This window comes from Triticum dicoccoides, chromosome 5B (genome assembly GCF_002162155.2).
Source record: "Triticum dicoccoides isolate Atlit2015 ecotype Zavitan chromosome 5B, WEW_v2.0, whole genome shotgun sequence".
NCBI lineage: Eukaryota > Viridiplantae > Streptophyta > Magnoliopsida > Poales > Poaceae > Triticum > Triticum dicoccoides.
This window is the reverse complement of record NC_041389.1, coordinates 626,231,298-626,246,954: the sequence shown is the minus strand read 5'-3', so window position 1 is coordinate 626,246,954 and position 15,657 is coordinate 626,231,298. Positions and strand designations below refer to the sequence as shown.

The following is a 15,657-nucleotide window of genomic DNA, read 5'->3' as shown; positions in this document are numbered from 1 at the left end:
AAACGCATGAAGAAGCTCCATGTTGATGGATCTTTGGACTCACTCGTTTTTGAAAAGTTTGAGACATGCGAACCATGTCTATTGGTGTATACGCATGAAGAAACTCCATGCAGATGGATCGTTTGGACTCACTTGATTTTGAATCACTTGAGATATGCAAATCATACCACATAGGCAAGATGACTAAAAAGCCTCGTTTTTCAGTAAAATAGAACAAGATAGCAACTTGTTGGAAGTAACACATTTTGATGTGTGCAGTCCAATGAGTGCTGAGGCATGCAGTGAATATCGTTATGTTCTTACTTCACAGATGATTCGAGTAGATGTTGAGTATATTTACTTGATGAAACACAAGTCTGGATTATTGAATGGTTCAAGTAATTTCAGAGTGAAGTTGAAAATCATCGTGACAAGAGGATGAAATGTCTATGATATGATCATAGAGATGAGTATCTGAGTTACGAGCTTTGGCACGCAATTAAGACATTGTGGATATTGTTTCACAATTAATACCGCCTGGAACACCATAGTTTGATGGTGTGTCCGAACATCATAGTTGCACCCTATTGGATATGGTGCGTACCATGATGTCTCTTATCGAATTACCACTATCGTTTATGGGTTAGGCATTAGAGACAACCACATTCACTTTAAATAGGGCACCACGTAATTCCGTTGAGATGACACCGTATGAACTATGGTTTAGAGAAACCTAAGCTGTCATTTCTTAAAGGTTTGGGGCAGCGACGGTTATGTGAAAAAGTTTCAGGTTGATAAGCTCGAACCCAAAGCGGATAAAATGCATCTTCATAGGACACCCAAAACAGTTGGGTATACCTCCTAATTCAGATCCAAAAGCAATAGAGATTGTTTCTTGAATCGGGTCCTTTCTCGAGGAAAAGTTTGTCTCGAAAAGTTGAGTGGGAAGATGGTGGAGACTTGATATGGTTATTGAACCATCACTACAATTAGTGTGTAGCAGGGCGCAGGAAGTTGTTCCTGTGGCACCTACACCAATTGAAGTAGAAGCTTATGATAGTGATCATGAAACTTCGGATCAAGTCACTACCGTACCTCGTAGGGTGACAAGGATGCGTACTGCTTTAGAGTGGTACAGTAATCCTGTCTTGAAGGTCATGTTGCTAGACAACAATGAACCTACGAGCTATGGAGAAGCGATGGTGGGCCCAAATTCCGACAAATGGTTAGAAGCCATGAAATCCGAGATAGGATCCATGTATCAGAACAAAGCATGGACTTTGGTGGACTTGCCCGATGATCGGCAAGCCATTGAGATAAATGGATCTTTAAGAAGAAGACGGACGTGGATGGTAATGTCATCGTCTATGAAGCTCGACTTGTGGCAAAGAGGTTTTTCACAAGTTCAAGGAGTTGACTACAATGAGATTTTCTCATTCGTAGTGATGCTTAAGTCCGTCGGAATCATGTTAGCATTAGCTGCATTTATGAAATCTGGCAGATGGATGTCAAAACGAGTTCCCTTACCAGTTTTCGTAAGGAAAGGTTGTATGTGATACAATCAGAAAAGTTTTGTCGATCCTAAGGATGCTAAAAGGTATGCTAGCTCCAGCGATCCTTCCATGGACTGGAGTAAGCATCTCGGAGTTGGAATATGCACTTTGATAAGATGATCAAAGATTTTTGTTTATACAAAGTTTATGAGAAACTTGTATTTCCAAAGAAGTGAGTGGGAGCACTATAGAATTTCTGATAAGTATATGTTGTTGACATATTGTTGATCAGAAATGATGTAGAATTTCTGGAAAGTGAATAGGGTTATTTGAAAAATGTTTTTCAATGGAAAACCTGGATTAAGCTACTTGAACATTGAGCATCAAGATCTATGATGATAGATCAAAACTCTTAATGGTACTTTCAAATGAGCACATACCTTGACATGATCTTGAAGGTGTTCAAGATGGATCAGTCAAACAAGGAGTTCTTGCCTGAGTAGTAAGGTACGAAGTTGAGACTTAAAGCTCGACCACGGCAGAAAAGAGAGAAAGGACGAAGGTCGTCCCCTATGCTTCAGACGTAGGCTCTATAGTATGCTATGCTGTGTACCGCACCTGATGTGTGCCTTGCTACATATCTGGCAAGAGGGTACAAAGGTGATCAAGGAGTGGATCACTAGATAGCGGTCAAAATTGTCCTTGGAGTAAATAAGGACATGTTTCTCGATTATGGAGGTGATAAAGAGTTCGGCGTAAAGGGTTACGTCGATGCAAGCTTTAACACCTATCCGAGTGACTCTGAGTAGCAAACCGGATACGTATAGTGGAGCAACCATTTGGAATAGCTCCAAGTGGAGCGTGGAAGCAGCATTTACAATATGACCTAGAGATTTGCGAAGTACATACGGATCTGAATGTTGCAGACCCGTTGACTAAAACCTCTCTCACAAGCAAAACATGATCAAACCCCAGAACTCATTGAGTCTTAATCACATGATGATGTGAACTAGTTTAATGACACTAGTAAACTCTTTGGATGTTGGTCACATGGCGATGTGACGTGTGAATGTTAATCACATGACGATGTGAACTAGATTATTGACTCTAGTGCAAGTGGGAGACTGTTGGAAATATGCCCTAGAGGCAATAATAAATTGGTTATTATTATATTTCCTTGTTCATGATAATCGTTTATTATCCATGCTATAATTGTATTGATAGGAAACTCAGATACATGTGTGGGTACATAGACAACACCATGTCCCTAGTAAGCCTCTAGTTGACTAGCTCGTTGATCAATAGATGGTTACGGTTTCCTGACCATGGACATTGGATGTCGTTGATAACGGGATCACATCATTAGGAGAATGATGTGATGGACAAGACCCAATCCTAAGCCTAGCACCAAGATCGTGTAGTTCGTATGCTAAAGCTTTTCTAATGTCAAGTATCTTTTCCTTAGACCATGAGATTGTGCAACTCCCGGATACCGTAGGAATGCTTTGGGTGTACCAAACACCACAACGTAACTGGGTGGCTATAAAGGTGCACTACAGGTATCTCCGAAAGTGTCTGTTGGGTTGGCACGAATCGAGACTGGGATTTGTCACTCCGGTAAACGGAGAAGTATCTCTGGGCCCACTCGGTAGGACATCATCATAATGTGCACAATGTGACCAAGGGGTTGATCACGGGATGATGTATTACGGAGCGAGTAAAGAGACTTGCCGATAACGAGATTGAACAAGGTATCGGTATACCGACGATCGAATCTCGGGAAAGTACAATACCGTTAGACAAAGGGAATTGTATATGGGATCGATTGAGTCCTTGACATCGTGGTTCATCCGATGAGATCATCGTGGAACATGTGGGAGCCAACATGGGTATCCAGATCCCGATGTTGGTTATTGACCGGGGAACGTCTCGGTCATGTCTACATGTCTCCCGAACCCGTAGGGTCTACACACTTAAGGTTCGATGACGCTAGGGTTATAAAGGAAGTTTGTATGTGGTTACCGAATGTTGTTCGGAGTCCCGGATGAGATCCCGGACGTCACGAGAAGTTCCGGAATGGTCCGGAGGTAAAGATTTATATATGGGAAGTCCTATTTTGGCCACCGGAAAATGTTCGGGATTTTTCGGTATTGTACCGGGAAGGTTCTAGAAGGTTCCGGAGTGGGGCCAACCTGCATGGGGGGACCCACATGAACGTGGGTAGTGGGGGCAAGGCCCCACACCCCTGGTCAAGGCGCACCAAGATCCCCCCTTAGAAGGAATAAGATCATATCCCGAAGGGATAAGATCAAGATCCCTAAAAAAGGGGGATAACAATCGGTGGGGAAGGAAATGATGGGATTTCTTTCCTCCCACCTTTGCCAACGCCCCAATGGACTTGGAGGGCAAGAAACCAGCCCCCTCCACCCCTATATATAGTGGGGAGGCGCATGGGAGCTATACCACAAGTTCTGGCGCAGCCCTCCCCCTCTCCCAAGTACTTATCCTCTCCCGCGGTGCTTGGCGAAGCCCTGCAGGATTGCCATGCTCCTCCACCACCACCACGCCGTCGTGCTACTGCTGGATGGAGTCTTCCTCAACCTCTCCCTCTCTCCTTGCTGGATCAAGGCATGGGAGACGTCACCGGGCTGTACGTGTGTTGAACGCGGAGGTGCCGTCCGTTCGGCACTAGGATCTCCGATGATTTGGATCACGACGAGTACGACTCCTTCAACCCCGTTCTCTTGAACGCTTCCGCTTAGCGATCTACAAGGGTATGTAGATGCACTCTCCTTCCCCTCATTGCTAGTCTCTCCATAGATAGATCTTGGTGACACGTAGGAAAATTTTGAATTTCTGCTACGTTCCCCAACGCCCATGCCGCCCATGCCAACCATGGCTCTTTTTCGGACCAAGACTTCTTCACGGGCAAGATTTATGTACTCCTTTTGCTTCTCATCGAGGAGAGATGTGTCCATGAAGAACAAGTACTTCTCCCATTCCAACAACCTAGTTCGCTTCTCCATAGCCAATTTCTTCTCCTCCAATGCCACCTTACTCCCCTCGGACGCCACCCTCCTCTCCTCGGCCGCCAACCTCCTCTCCTCAGTCGCGGCTTCTTGGTTCCTTGCCATCTTCCTCAACTCGTTCGCTTCCTTTCTTGCATTCACAATAGCTTCCATAACATTTTTTAGCTCGCCATCTCCTTTCCTCTTCTTTTTTTCTTTTCCATCTTTCTTGCATCCATCCCGTCTTTTTGGCTTGGAGTACGAAACTGAGTTTGGTATAGGGCTTCTCTTGCCGTCATCACTTGATGTCTCCTTCTCATCATCATCCAAATCAATAGTTCGCTTGCGTTTTTTCCTCTCCTCATCATCGACACCATCACGGGGCTTCCATTTCTCGTCATCCTTCAACGCTTCATAGCAATGAGGCAAGGTAAATGGTCTCTCTTTTTTGATCTTCCCTTTCTTGGTCTTCTTCTCCTCTTCTTGGAATAAGTTTTGTGCAATAGTGAGCTACAAACAAAAGAACAAGTTAGCACTTGAAACACCAATAAGAAGCATGATGAACATGGAAGAATCATGAAAGAAGTGTCACTTACCCTATCTCTATCATTAGTGCTACTGGGTTCAACGAGCCAACCGTCTTAAGTGCGGCCGCCCACCTTTGACAATCTCGGTTGATTGTCGACCACCGGGAGCGAAGAGATCTTCCGGAGCGGTCAATTCCACTTTCGTTGTGTAGATCAAAGTGCTCCGTCATCTAGAGCCAATATGCATCTCTACTTTGATCCCTTCCAATGGAGGGATCCCTCGACACTGGCAACCAATTATTGCATAGCAAGATGTCTTCGTCCATGGTGTAGTTGCCCCCTCTTCCTTTCGGTGCATCGACGATGCCCTCCCCATCCTCGTCCACCTCAAACTCATGATCATCAAAATGCATCTCATTGGTTTGAGACCAATGAGAATTGTTGGAGCCAACACCCATAATTGACATATATGCCTCATCATTGAAACTACAAAGTATATACAACAAAGCAAATAAGCTATCCATATGTATGCATTCAAACAACAACAACAAAAAGTGGGCGATATTTTACCTTGTGGGCATTTCATCAAACACCTTGTGCGTGTCAGCCGTCGGCTCAACAAGTGAGCTCGCCGGCGCTTCGGTCGCCGCCGCGTCCGCCGCACGCCCTGCAAGCTTCTTCTTCGGCCGCCTAGAGGAGACGTCTGCCGCCTTGTTCTTCTTCGCGGACACCTTGCCCTTCTTCGTAGGCGCCGCATTTGGGAGCTTTGAGAGGGGGGGCCATGACTTCACGGCGGGCACCGGCGCAAGGCCACCGGCCGCCGAGGTCGTCCGTGGCGGCATGAAAAGGCCGCGCGCGATGGCGGTGCTTGGAGGAGCTCCGTGGTGGCGAAGCCAAAGCTCCCCGCTCTAGGGTTTGCGGCAGCAGCGACGGAGGAGGGGTCGCGGGTGTAGGAAGGGGTGAGGGGGATGTCGGCGCGTCCGTCCGTTAGGCGAATTCGCCGGCGGCGGCGCGAACGGGGCGAAAGCGGCATGCCGGAGAGGGTGCGGCGCGGGCGCTCGAGCGTGCAGCGTGCGAGAGCGGGAGCAACAAATAAACAGCACGCGATGGCGTTTCGGATCACGTGCTGAACTATTTATGCCCGCGCGGGGTTTTTGCATCTCCAATGAAGCTCCCAGAGCGGTTGCGCGTGCTGAACTATTTATGCCCGCGCGCGATTTTTGCATCTCCACTGAAGCTCCCGGAGTGGTTGCGCGTGCGTAAAAAAAACTCAAAATTTCCAACGGGGCGCGCCTGTTGGAGATGCTCTAACGCATCACAACACGTGCCAAAAAAGAAGAAGACGCAGTTTATATCGCCATCCCGCTCCCGTACACCTCCCGTTCGAGCACCGCCTCCGCCGCCAATCTCTGCTCCCGCACACACCGCCGCCGTCGCTCTCCGCTTCAGCATCCACCGCCGCCAGCCTATCCACTCATCATCTACACAAAAGGGGAAAGAAAAGGGAAATCCCACTCCCATCCAGGCCGCCGCCGCCGCTTCTGATCTGATCTGCGTCCCCCCACGCCGGTCTAGCCCTAACGCCGTCGGTTTCTGCCGGCGGCGCGGTCAGACGACAAGCAGTGATGGCGGGGACCTCCGGAGCCCAGATCTCCTCCCGGCGGGCGGCTAACCGACCGAGGGCCCTTCGCGATCCGGGCCGCCCCTGCCCTTCCTCCAACATCCGATCCCACGCCCAATCAGCTGGACGCAAGCGAAAATACTCGGTGGCCATCGACGTGGATCCCGTCCGTGACTGGGCAAACATCGGGGACGGGCCAGCCGGCCTGATCGCCGAGCTTGCCCTCGCCAGCGACGTGGCCGACTATGTCCGCTTCCGCGCCGTGTGCGGGCCGTGGCGGCGGTGCTCGCCGGACCCGTGCGCCGGTGGCCTGGACGGCCGCTTCCTCCCCCGCAAGTGGATCATGCTTGACAAGGCGCTTGCCGGGCCCCGCCGCCATCGCTTCCTTAACGTGTCTACAGGCGAGTGCATACGCATGGACCTCCCGGAGCTCGCGGAGCACACGTTGCTCGCGCTCACCCCAGAAGGCCTCCTCCTCCTGCTCGTCGAGCCCACCCTGGTCGTCCGCCTGCTTAACCCACTCACGCGGCAGCTCACAGACCTTCCACCGGTGACCGCGCTCCTGAGACCAGGGCAGCATCGGTCCAGGCAATGCGGCTCTCAGATAGGACAAACAATCAATGTGACTGGCGTGGGTCTTGTTGCCGACGCCTCCATGGTGGCAGTCAATTTCTCTGATCCCAGGGGGCTTGTCGTCGCTAAGCCCGGCAATGAGAGTTGGACCATTGTCGACAAGGAATACATGAATTCGGTTTTGCCTTTTGCGGGGCGCTTCTACTGCGCCAACTACAGGGGCGTCATGGTGCTGACGACCAGCTTGGATCAGCAGCCGCCCCGGCTCCGGTTGGTCGCTGACCGGAGCGACTCATTTGATTTCTCCCGGATGGCTGAAAGCCTTCACCTGGTGGACAATGGCGGGGAATTGATGCTGGTGCACCGAGAGCTAAGCCTGGACGGCGAGTATGCCAGGAGTTATGATGCTTACAGAGTGGATTTGGAAGCTGGGGTCCTGGCCCCAGCCAAGGGCTTCAACGGGCGCGCCGTGTTCATGGGCATGTGCCGCTCAATTTCTGTACCAGCTGAGGCTGCTTACCCCTCTGTTGCTGCTGATACCATCTACCTGGGACACGATTGTGATGGCCAGATTCAGGGGTACAATATCGCGGATGGAAGCAGATGCAGTCTGATTGAGGCAGTATGTCCGCGTGGTATTGTGGATTGTCTCCGCTGCTGCATCCAGGGAGTCGGCAAGTGACTTGCTTGAGCCTCAGGACGAATGATGGGTGTTTGACGAATGCCGGGTGTTACTCTTTGCTATGATTCTGTTTCTCCGGTGGGTGTGGTGTTTGCGGTGATTCTGGTCTTGGCCTACTGCTGGTGTGGCGTCTGCCGTGATTCTGGTCTTGGCCTACTGCTGGGTGCGGTGTCTTCCGTGATTCTGGTCCTGGTCTTATGCATCAATTACTGTGTATCAGACAGCATTATCATATGTACCTCAAATAATATAAACGCTTATCAAACAAAAATTGTTACTGGTTTTCTGTTTCTGATATTTACATATGATGTGGCAGTATACTGATGAAACAAAATTATCTGCATCTTCCTACTTTCTAGTACATCCTTGATGTTTTGTATAGACTGCTGCCCCTTCTCCTTCCATGATATATACTCTGACCTTTGTACATCCCTTCCATGATATATAATGATAATGTAAGTTCTAATCTGATTTTTGGTATCATTACATGACTCACAACAGTCATACGAGTGTACCAATAAATATTTTCCTTATAAGTTGATCAAATAATAAGATGTAAATCCTGTTAGATCAAGGACTCTGTCCATTGACCAAGACTCATATATTTTGACTTTGTTCTGATCCTGACCAGCAAGGGATCATGCTTCAACTTGAATCTCCAGGAGTTCACGCCAGGGTTAAGACCTATCAAAGCTCCATTCAAGATAGCATCCAACAAATTAGTCACATAACTCATGTAATCATGACAGTTTGTTATAAATTGGTAGGATAAAGTCCAATGAAATCAAGCGAACCATGAGCAATATAGTACTAGCAGTGTAGCATGATTTTCTTTATATGATTCCCATCATTCTTAGCCCATGTTTGATTCTCAATCAATTTCTTTAGGTACATTAATTACATTGAAAGAACGTATACATAACTAATCCATTTTTAGTTGTTCGATACCTGAAGCATAGAGTGATTATTATTATTATTGTTCCAAAAATAGTAATGGCCGTACAATGATGATTTAGCAGCCTGATTCTTACGGAGTAACTACTAGTACTTGACTCCATTCCTTGGCAGTCCATATATAGCTTACAGAATTTATTTGGCCTCTCCACCTTTGCAGGTTCCCGAGTTGTTTCATGTTCGATTTTCTTGTGTGTGATCCATGATGCAAATTGCAAATGCAGGTTATGTTTGATGTGTATAGGGACCAACAGCTACTACATTGAAAGTAATTTCAATTGCATACCTTGTTGTCAATTACTGATGATGCTGGACTAGAATTAGTGCCCAGAATTATTTGGCACTTCTACGAGGACCTATGTATGAACAATGTTTCTTACATGCCAGGTCGAAAATGATCAATTAAGCTCAATTTGCTTGTTCGAACTAACATTTACCCTTTTGTTTACTTTATTATGTGGCCTCAGATTTTCAGGCTGGCCAGGCTCAAGAGTCACCGCTCCCAAGGCCATTCATTTACCATAAACAGTTATTGGAACCGGGAGAGCTAAGCATACCAGTGGGGTGAATCATGATGTCTCTTATAGTAAATCAGGAGAAGCTTTGAATTATAGAAGGAGAAACCTATCTGCGGTAGACACAAAAGATTTCTTCGATTTAATTTGGTAAGCTTCATTTCTGGATGTTATGATGTTTTATGCCTACATCATGTCCCGAGTCTGAACCTGCCTTTTTTACCTTGACTATCATGTAGTATGTTGTTTGCAAACCTCTTCGAAATGGTACAAATCTAATTAATCATAGTTAAATATTGCAGAAATATTTAGTAGTACATATCATGTCATGCACTTTTCATCAGTATCACAAACTAAAATCAGTACAGTGTTTTCTAAGCCAAATAATGTTTTGCCATAAATAATGCATAACGTAGAAACTAAAAGTTCCATTGGTGGTCCAAGCACCCCCTAATTCGTGCAATCAACATTTTTCTATGATTTGCAAAGTAATATGGTATATATTGATGTGGCCTTGTGCGTTCCTTTTTTTGATGTGTCAACAGAAAAGAAACACTACTATTTTGCGAGGCTTGCGTTTTCACGAACTTTGTTATATTAAGTCGTTTTTATTGAGATTTTGAGGAACTGCTTTGTCAATTTATTTTTGCGGTTATCCTAGTTAGAGATCTGTTATGTTTGCATATGTGATCTCATCCCTGGAGCTATACATGGAAGCATTGTAACAATGTGGGATGATAAATCAACCAAGAACAAGGTATGCGCGTATAGATCAAATGAGATTTTGTTCTTAATTTATGTGCTGATGAGTTTCTGTGTGATGCAACAGCCTCAAAGCTGTTTCTAGAGCTTCGACATAAATCACTTATAGAAAAGGAAAAAGGGAGGACGCTGAGCCATTTATCTCAAGATATTACTGTTTGTTGTACGCCTAGACAACTACTCTGAAGCGGGAAGTTTATGTTGCGGTTTAAGGGGATCAGGTTCTTGCATAAATTCCATGAAACCCAAGGGGAGAACAAAAGCTCCTGAGATTGTTTGAGATCTATTCCATTGTGTTCTTTGGCACGATTTTTTTTGTTTGCCGTAAGTTGCTTGTGATTATTGTGATTTTATAGTGTTTAGTGATATTTCAGAGAGTTTTCTGTTACCATATTTGCAAGCTGATGTTGCTTCTGACTTTTGATCCCTACTTCTAGAACAAACCACCTTTAGGAAGCTCAAGTTTTGGAAGCTCTTAATGAAATGTACATGCGTGACATTCTTCAGCGCAACAAAGCGTGCACTAAAGACTTGTAGTAAAACTGAAATCCGGCGGCCAGGAATCCACCATACATGCACTGATCCGGCAGATGCAGAGAACCATGAGCTATTTCAGCTGCCTACTATAGTATTCTAGCAAAATTAATGACGATGCTTCAGGTCGTGGACCGTTGCAAAATGAGGACCCAGTTGGTTTTCTGGATCGCCCCGGTTTTGGTCACCTTCGTTCCTCACCAAGATCTACAATCAACGAACTGCAAAGCAGAAACAGCAACAGAGATCCACCTTCCTCTTAGAGTTCTTGGAGCCAGCAACCGCCGGGGACAGGGATGGCGGCCGCCAGGAAGGTGATCAAGTGCAAAGGTCTGTTCCTGAAACAGTACTAGTTAGTTTCATCTGATTTTGATTTCATGTTAAGAAGCCCTGGAATTGTTGAATGGAGATCATCTAATTGGTCTGGTTCGTGCGTGATCGCAGTGGCGGTGGCATGGGAGGCCGGGAAGCCTGTACGATCGAGGAGGTGGAGGTGCCGCCGCCACAGGCCATGGGGGTGTGAGTCAAGATCCTCTACACTGTCCTCTGCCACACTGACGTCTACTTCTGGGAAGCCAAGGTATCCACACAGAGTTTTGTGTGTTCCCAATGGTGTAATTGTGATGCATCTCAGTGGCTAATTAACTTGGTGATGTTCTGCTTTGATTTGTGCACGGCCAAACTCCGGTTTTCCCTAGGATCCTGGAGGGTATGCATCCTCTCTCTTTCAGTTTTGTTGCTTGGAGGAATCTTGAATCTTAAATCATTATTTATTCACACTGGCTTCGATCTAATTATAGTCATCCTGAACACTGATCAGTCACTGGTATTAGATTGATACCTACATACAGCATACGAAGAATCATAGGATAGCGTCATCCATGAAACAAGCTTACACTATAAAGTTTTTTTCTCGAATACGCACGAGTGTGCGTACTTTATATTATAGAAGAGAGAGGGGGTAAAGAGCCCCTCCACGTTGGGTTTACATATACATATAATAGACCCAACTCCACGTGTCCACGCTGCTAACTTCTCGCGTCACTACCCACCATTAGAGCTCCAAAGAAACTCTGCTCATCCGCCTTGATGATGCCTGCTGCCTTCCATGATCTACCCTCGGCCTCGATTTTGCGGAGTACCCCTTCCACCGATGGTGTTGCACCATCGAACACGATCGCATTGCGATGTTTCCATAATTCCCACATCACAAGTAGGACGAGGGCACGGACATCTTTTCCGTCTCCATTGCTTCCACCCTTATTTGGGCACCACTCTATAAGCCGTGTATCCCCAGTTGGTATCCACTCTTGTTTGTTCATTGTCGTGCAGGTCCAGGTCCATACCATACCTCCCTTGCAAAGACACATTGGGCGAGGATGTGATCTATGGTCTCCTCCGCTTGGTTGCAGAACGGGCAGGCTTCTTGGTGGTCTAGTCCACGCCGTGCTAATCAGTCAGATGTCCAGCATCTGTTACGTAGGGCAAGCCATGCAAAGAATCTGCATCTCAGCGCCGCCCTGGACTTCCATGTGAACTGTGCTGCCGGTGTGGTCTGACGGCCCCAAAATCTTGAACTGTATGCCGATTGTGTTGAGAAAATTCCATTTGCTTCCCATGCCCAGCGCACCGAGTCGCCTCTGTCTTGGTCCAGTTGGATCCCCGCTATCCGCTCCCACAGTAGTAAGTATTCCTGTAGCAATTGTGGTGAGAGCTCAGGTCCAATATCCGTGGCCCAGACTCCATTCGTCATTCCTTTGGAGACCGTTCTAGTGGCTCTCGTGTTTTGCCTCACCAGGCCATAGAGGCTAGGCGCTATCTCTTCCACCCTGAGGCCCTCGACCCATCTGTGCTCCCAGAAGAGGGTTGTATTTCCGTTGCCCACGATAGAGTGGGTGGCCGCTCTGAATAAGTCCATGGAGTCGCAAGGCACCTGAATGTCGAACTCGCTCCACGGCCTCGCAGGGTCTGACCTCTTGAGCCACGGCCATCGCGCCTGCATGGCGACATTCAGCCAGTGCAAGTTTGGTAGGCCTAAACCACCTGCCCAATGTGGCGTACAGACCTCTTCCCAGGACACTGCACACTGTCCACCACTCGCTTGAGCCTTTCCCTTCCATAAGAAGCCTCTGCATATCTTGACCATTGCTCCAAGTGTCTTGTTTGGAATGTCCAGGGCCATCATCGCGTCGATTGGTATTGCACATAACACTGACTTGACAAGGACCATTCTTCCACTTTTCGGCATATTGGCGGCTTTCCAACTCGGTAAGCAAGCTGCCAGCTGGTCAACCAGCCCAGATAGCTGCACCGCTGTCTGCTTTCTCACAGTGAAGGGAAGGCCCAGATATTTGCACGGGAAAGTACCAATCGGGCATCCCAGGATGTGGATTACCTGCTCCATCTGTCTCTTGTTGCACCTAATCGGCATTGCTGCACATTTGGCGAGATTGACTCGCAAGCCAGAAGCATTTCCGAAGAGCTGAAGGATGGCAGCACATGCTTTTAGGCCCACTATCTCCGGTTTTAGGAAGATCATAACATCCAGGGCCGGCCCTGAGGGGGGGCGAACGGGGCGGCCGCCCCGGGCCCCCAAACGCCAGGGGGGGCCCTCCAGGTACGTGTATGTAGGGTACACAAGTATATACTACGACCAAAAGAAATTGAAGCCAAACTCAGCAACGCCCCAGCCTCTGCTCCTCTCGTGTGACTCACGTGCTAGGCCTAGGAAAGAAAGGGAGAGATGATGGGCTTGGCCCATGTTTGCACGTACAGGCAGATGATGTGAAAGAAATCGCTCGATTCACGCACGATTTCCTTTTCCTTCGGATCCTCGATCGTCTCGTTCCCTGCCCTTTTGCATGTTCCGCCGACCGCTATTCGTCTTCAAGACTTCAACTCCGCCTCCTGACGAACGGCGCGACGACTACGGCAGGTACGTCTCCTCGTGCGCGCCTTCTGCCCTTGCCTGTTCTTCTTCCTGTTTCTTTCTTTTTCTAATCCTGATTTCCGAATTCTCGAACAGGTCAATAGGGAATTGTTGCCAGGGTGATCAAACGCGCGCACATAGCCATATTAGACTACGGAGAGAAGGTACTATACTATGCCCTAGCAGATTTTGTCATGATATTAGGTGAAGATCTTCTGTAATTAATCCAATATTTTAATTTTTTGCACTAATTTTAGTGTTCCTTTCAATTTCAGCACTGCCATATTGGGTTCGGGTGTAAAGTATCCATCTGGATGTGATAAAAGAAAAAGGAAGGAGGTAGATGACATGAAAGGATCCCTTCTTAATAAATCATAAGAGCCATCCGAGCACTTCAAAAAATCTAGACGAGTTGGTGATAGTTCTTATGGATGACCAAACTAGTGCCAATCAGAAAAATGATGGTCATTCTCCTACAGAAGATGATGTTGACATCAACATTGATGATACCAATGTGAGCGATCCTGCGTCCATATTTAATTCATCTGCGACATAATTTGCTAGTGTTGATGACGAACCGGTTATTACTGTGGATATTTATGATCTAAGCAATTTGGGTAATCTTGAAAATAAATTGAGGGATATATTAGTGGAAAAGGGGCCTAAAAGGAAAGAAGAAAACACTAAATATTCTTTGGATGAAAATTCAAGACATTTTTCATATACGCATTACTCAAGAAATATGTGCAATTGAGAAGTGCGTGATAGGAAATGGTCAGTTATTTCAAAAGGCGCAAAAAAGTGTTTTCATTGTGATGTAAGCTTTTCAATTCTGACAAATGCAAAAGTGCATTGAGGCATGAGGGGTTTTGTGATTGGAAGCATATTAATGCGAGACCGAAACATGCAGCTAGTGTTGACCATATTACCAACATAAACTCTTGGAATGAACTGAGCACTGGACTGAGAAAGCATGAAACAAATTGACAAAGGGTTACAACAGCTTGGCAACATTATGCATTGAGAAAAACATGCTTGATGAAATTGATATTGATAATATCATTAGCGATTTTCCATCTCAGAATATGAGGAGATTTTTTGAAGGAATATGTAATACATTATTTGATATGCACTTAATTTTTTCTTTGATACAAATTATATCTACATATAATGATTTATAAATAGATATCTATACTAAGGGCCATCAAGGGCCCCCAATTATAATTTCGCCCAGGGCCCCTGAAATCTCAGGACCGGCCCTGATAACATCGTCTGCGAACATTGAAACCCTTTGTGCCATCCCTCTCTGAGCAAGGGGTGAGAGGATTCCACTCTGCGCTGCCATCTGGAACATTCTCTGTAACGGCTCCATGATGAGTATGAATAGCATAGGTGATAGTGGTGCTCCCTGCCGTAAGCCCTGACAGTTGAGTATAGGTCTTCCCGGGGTTCTGTTGATCATGATTTTGGACTAGTTATTTTCCCATGTTCTGTAAGCTACTAATCTCCTCGTTATATCTTCACCCCATTTATATTTATAATTTTCCAAAAATAAAACAATCAGTACTTAACTACTTTACTCATTTTGCGACTTTTTTGAGTGGCTAATTTCCTCGTCAGTTGTCAATTTTCTTAGTGGACCTTTTCTGCATTTTATTGAACAGTATTATGTTTGCTTTTCGTGGTTTATCTTTTCTGCTAACTCTTTTTACTAACTTGCTTCTTGTTGCAGCATTGTTGAGAGCGTTGGAGAGGGCGTTACTGAACTCATGCCGGGTGACCATGTCCTCCCGGTTTTCACCAGCTAGTGCAAGGAGTGTGCCCACTGTAAGTCAGAGGAGAGCAACCTTTCTGACCTCCTCAGGATCAACGTGGATTGGTGATGGAGAGTCTCGCTTCAACATTAATGGGAAACCGATCTTCCACTTTGTTGGGACCTCCACCTTCAGTGAGTACACCGTGATCCATGTCGGGTGCCTCGCAAAGATCAACCCTCACTAGTAGAAAAAGGCTCATTTGTCCCGGTTCATAAGGCCCACTAGTCCCGGTTCCGAACCGGGACTAAAGGGTCGTACTAAAG

General features: G+C 46.6%; 2 pseudogenes; both read left to right on the top strand.

Annotated features, from left to right (window-relative positions):
- Positions 1 to 6,632: 6,632 nt before the first annotated feature.
- Positions 6,633 to 8,102, top strand: LOC119310304 (annotated as a pseudogene).
- A 2,842-nt stretch (positions 8,103 to 10,944) lies between these two features.
- LOC119310303 overlaps positions 10,945 to 15,657 on the top strand; it is a 7,659-nt pseudogene continuing 2,946 nt past the window's right edge.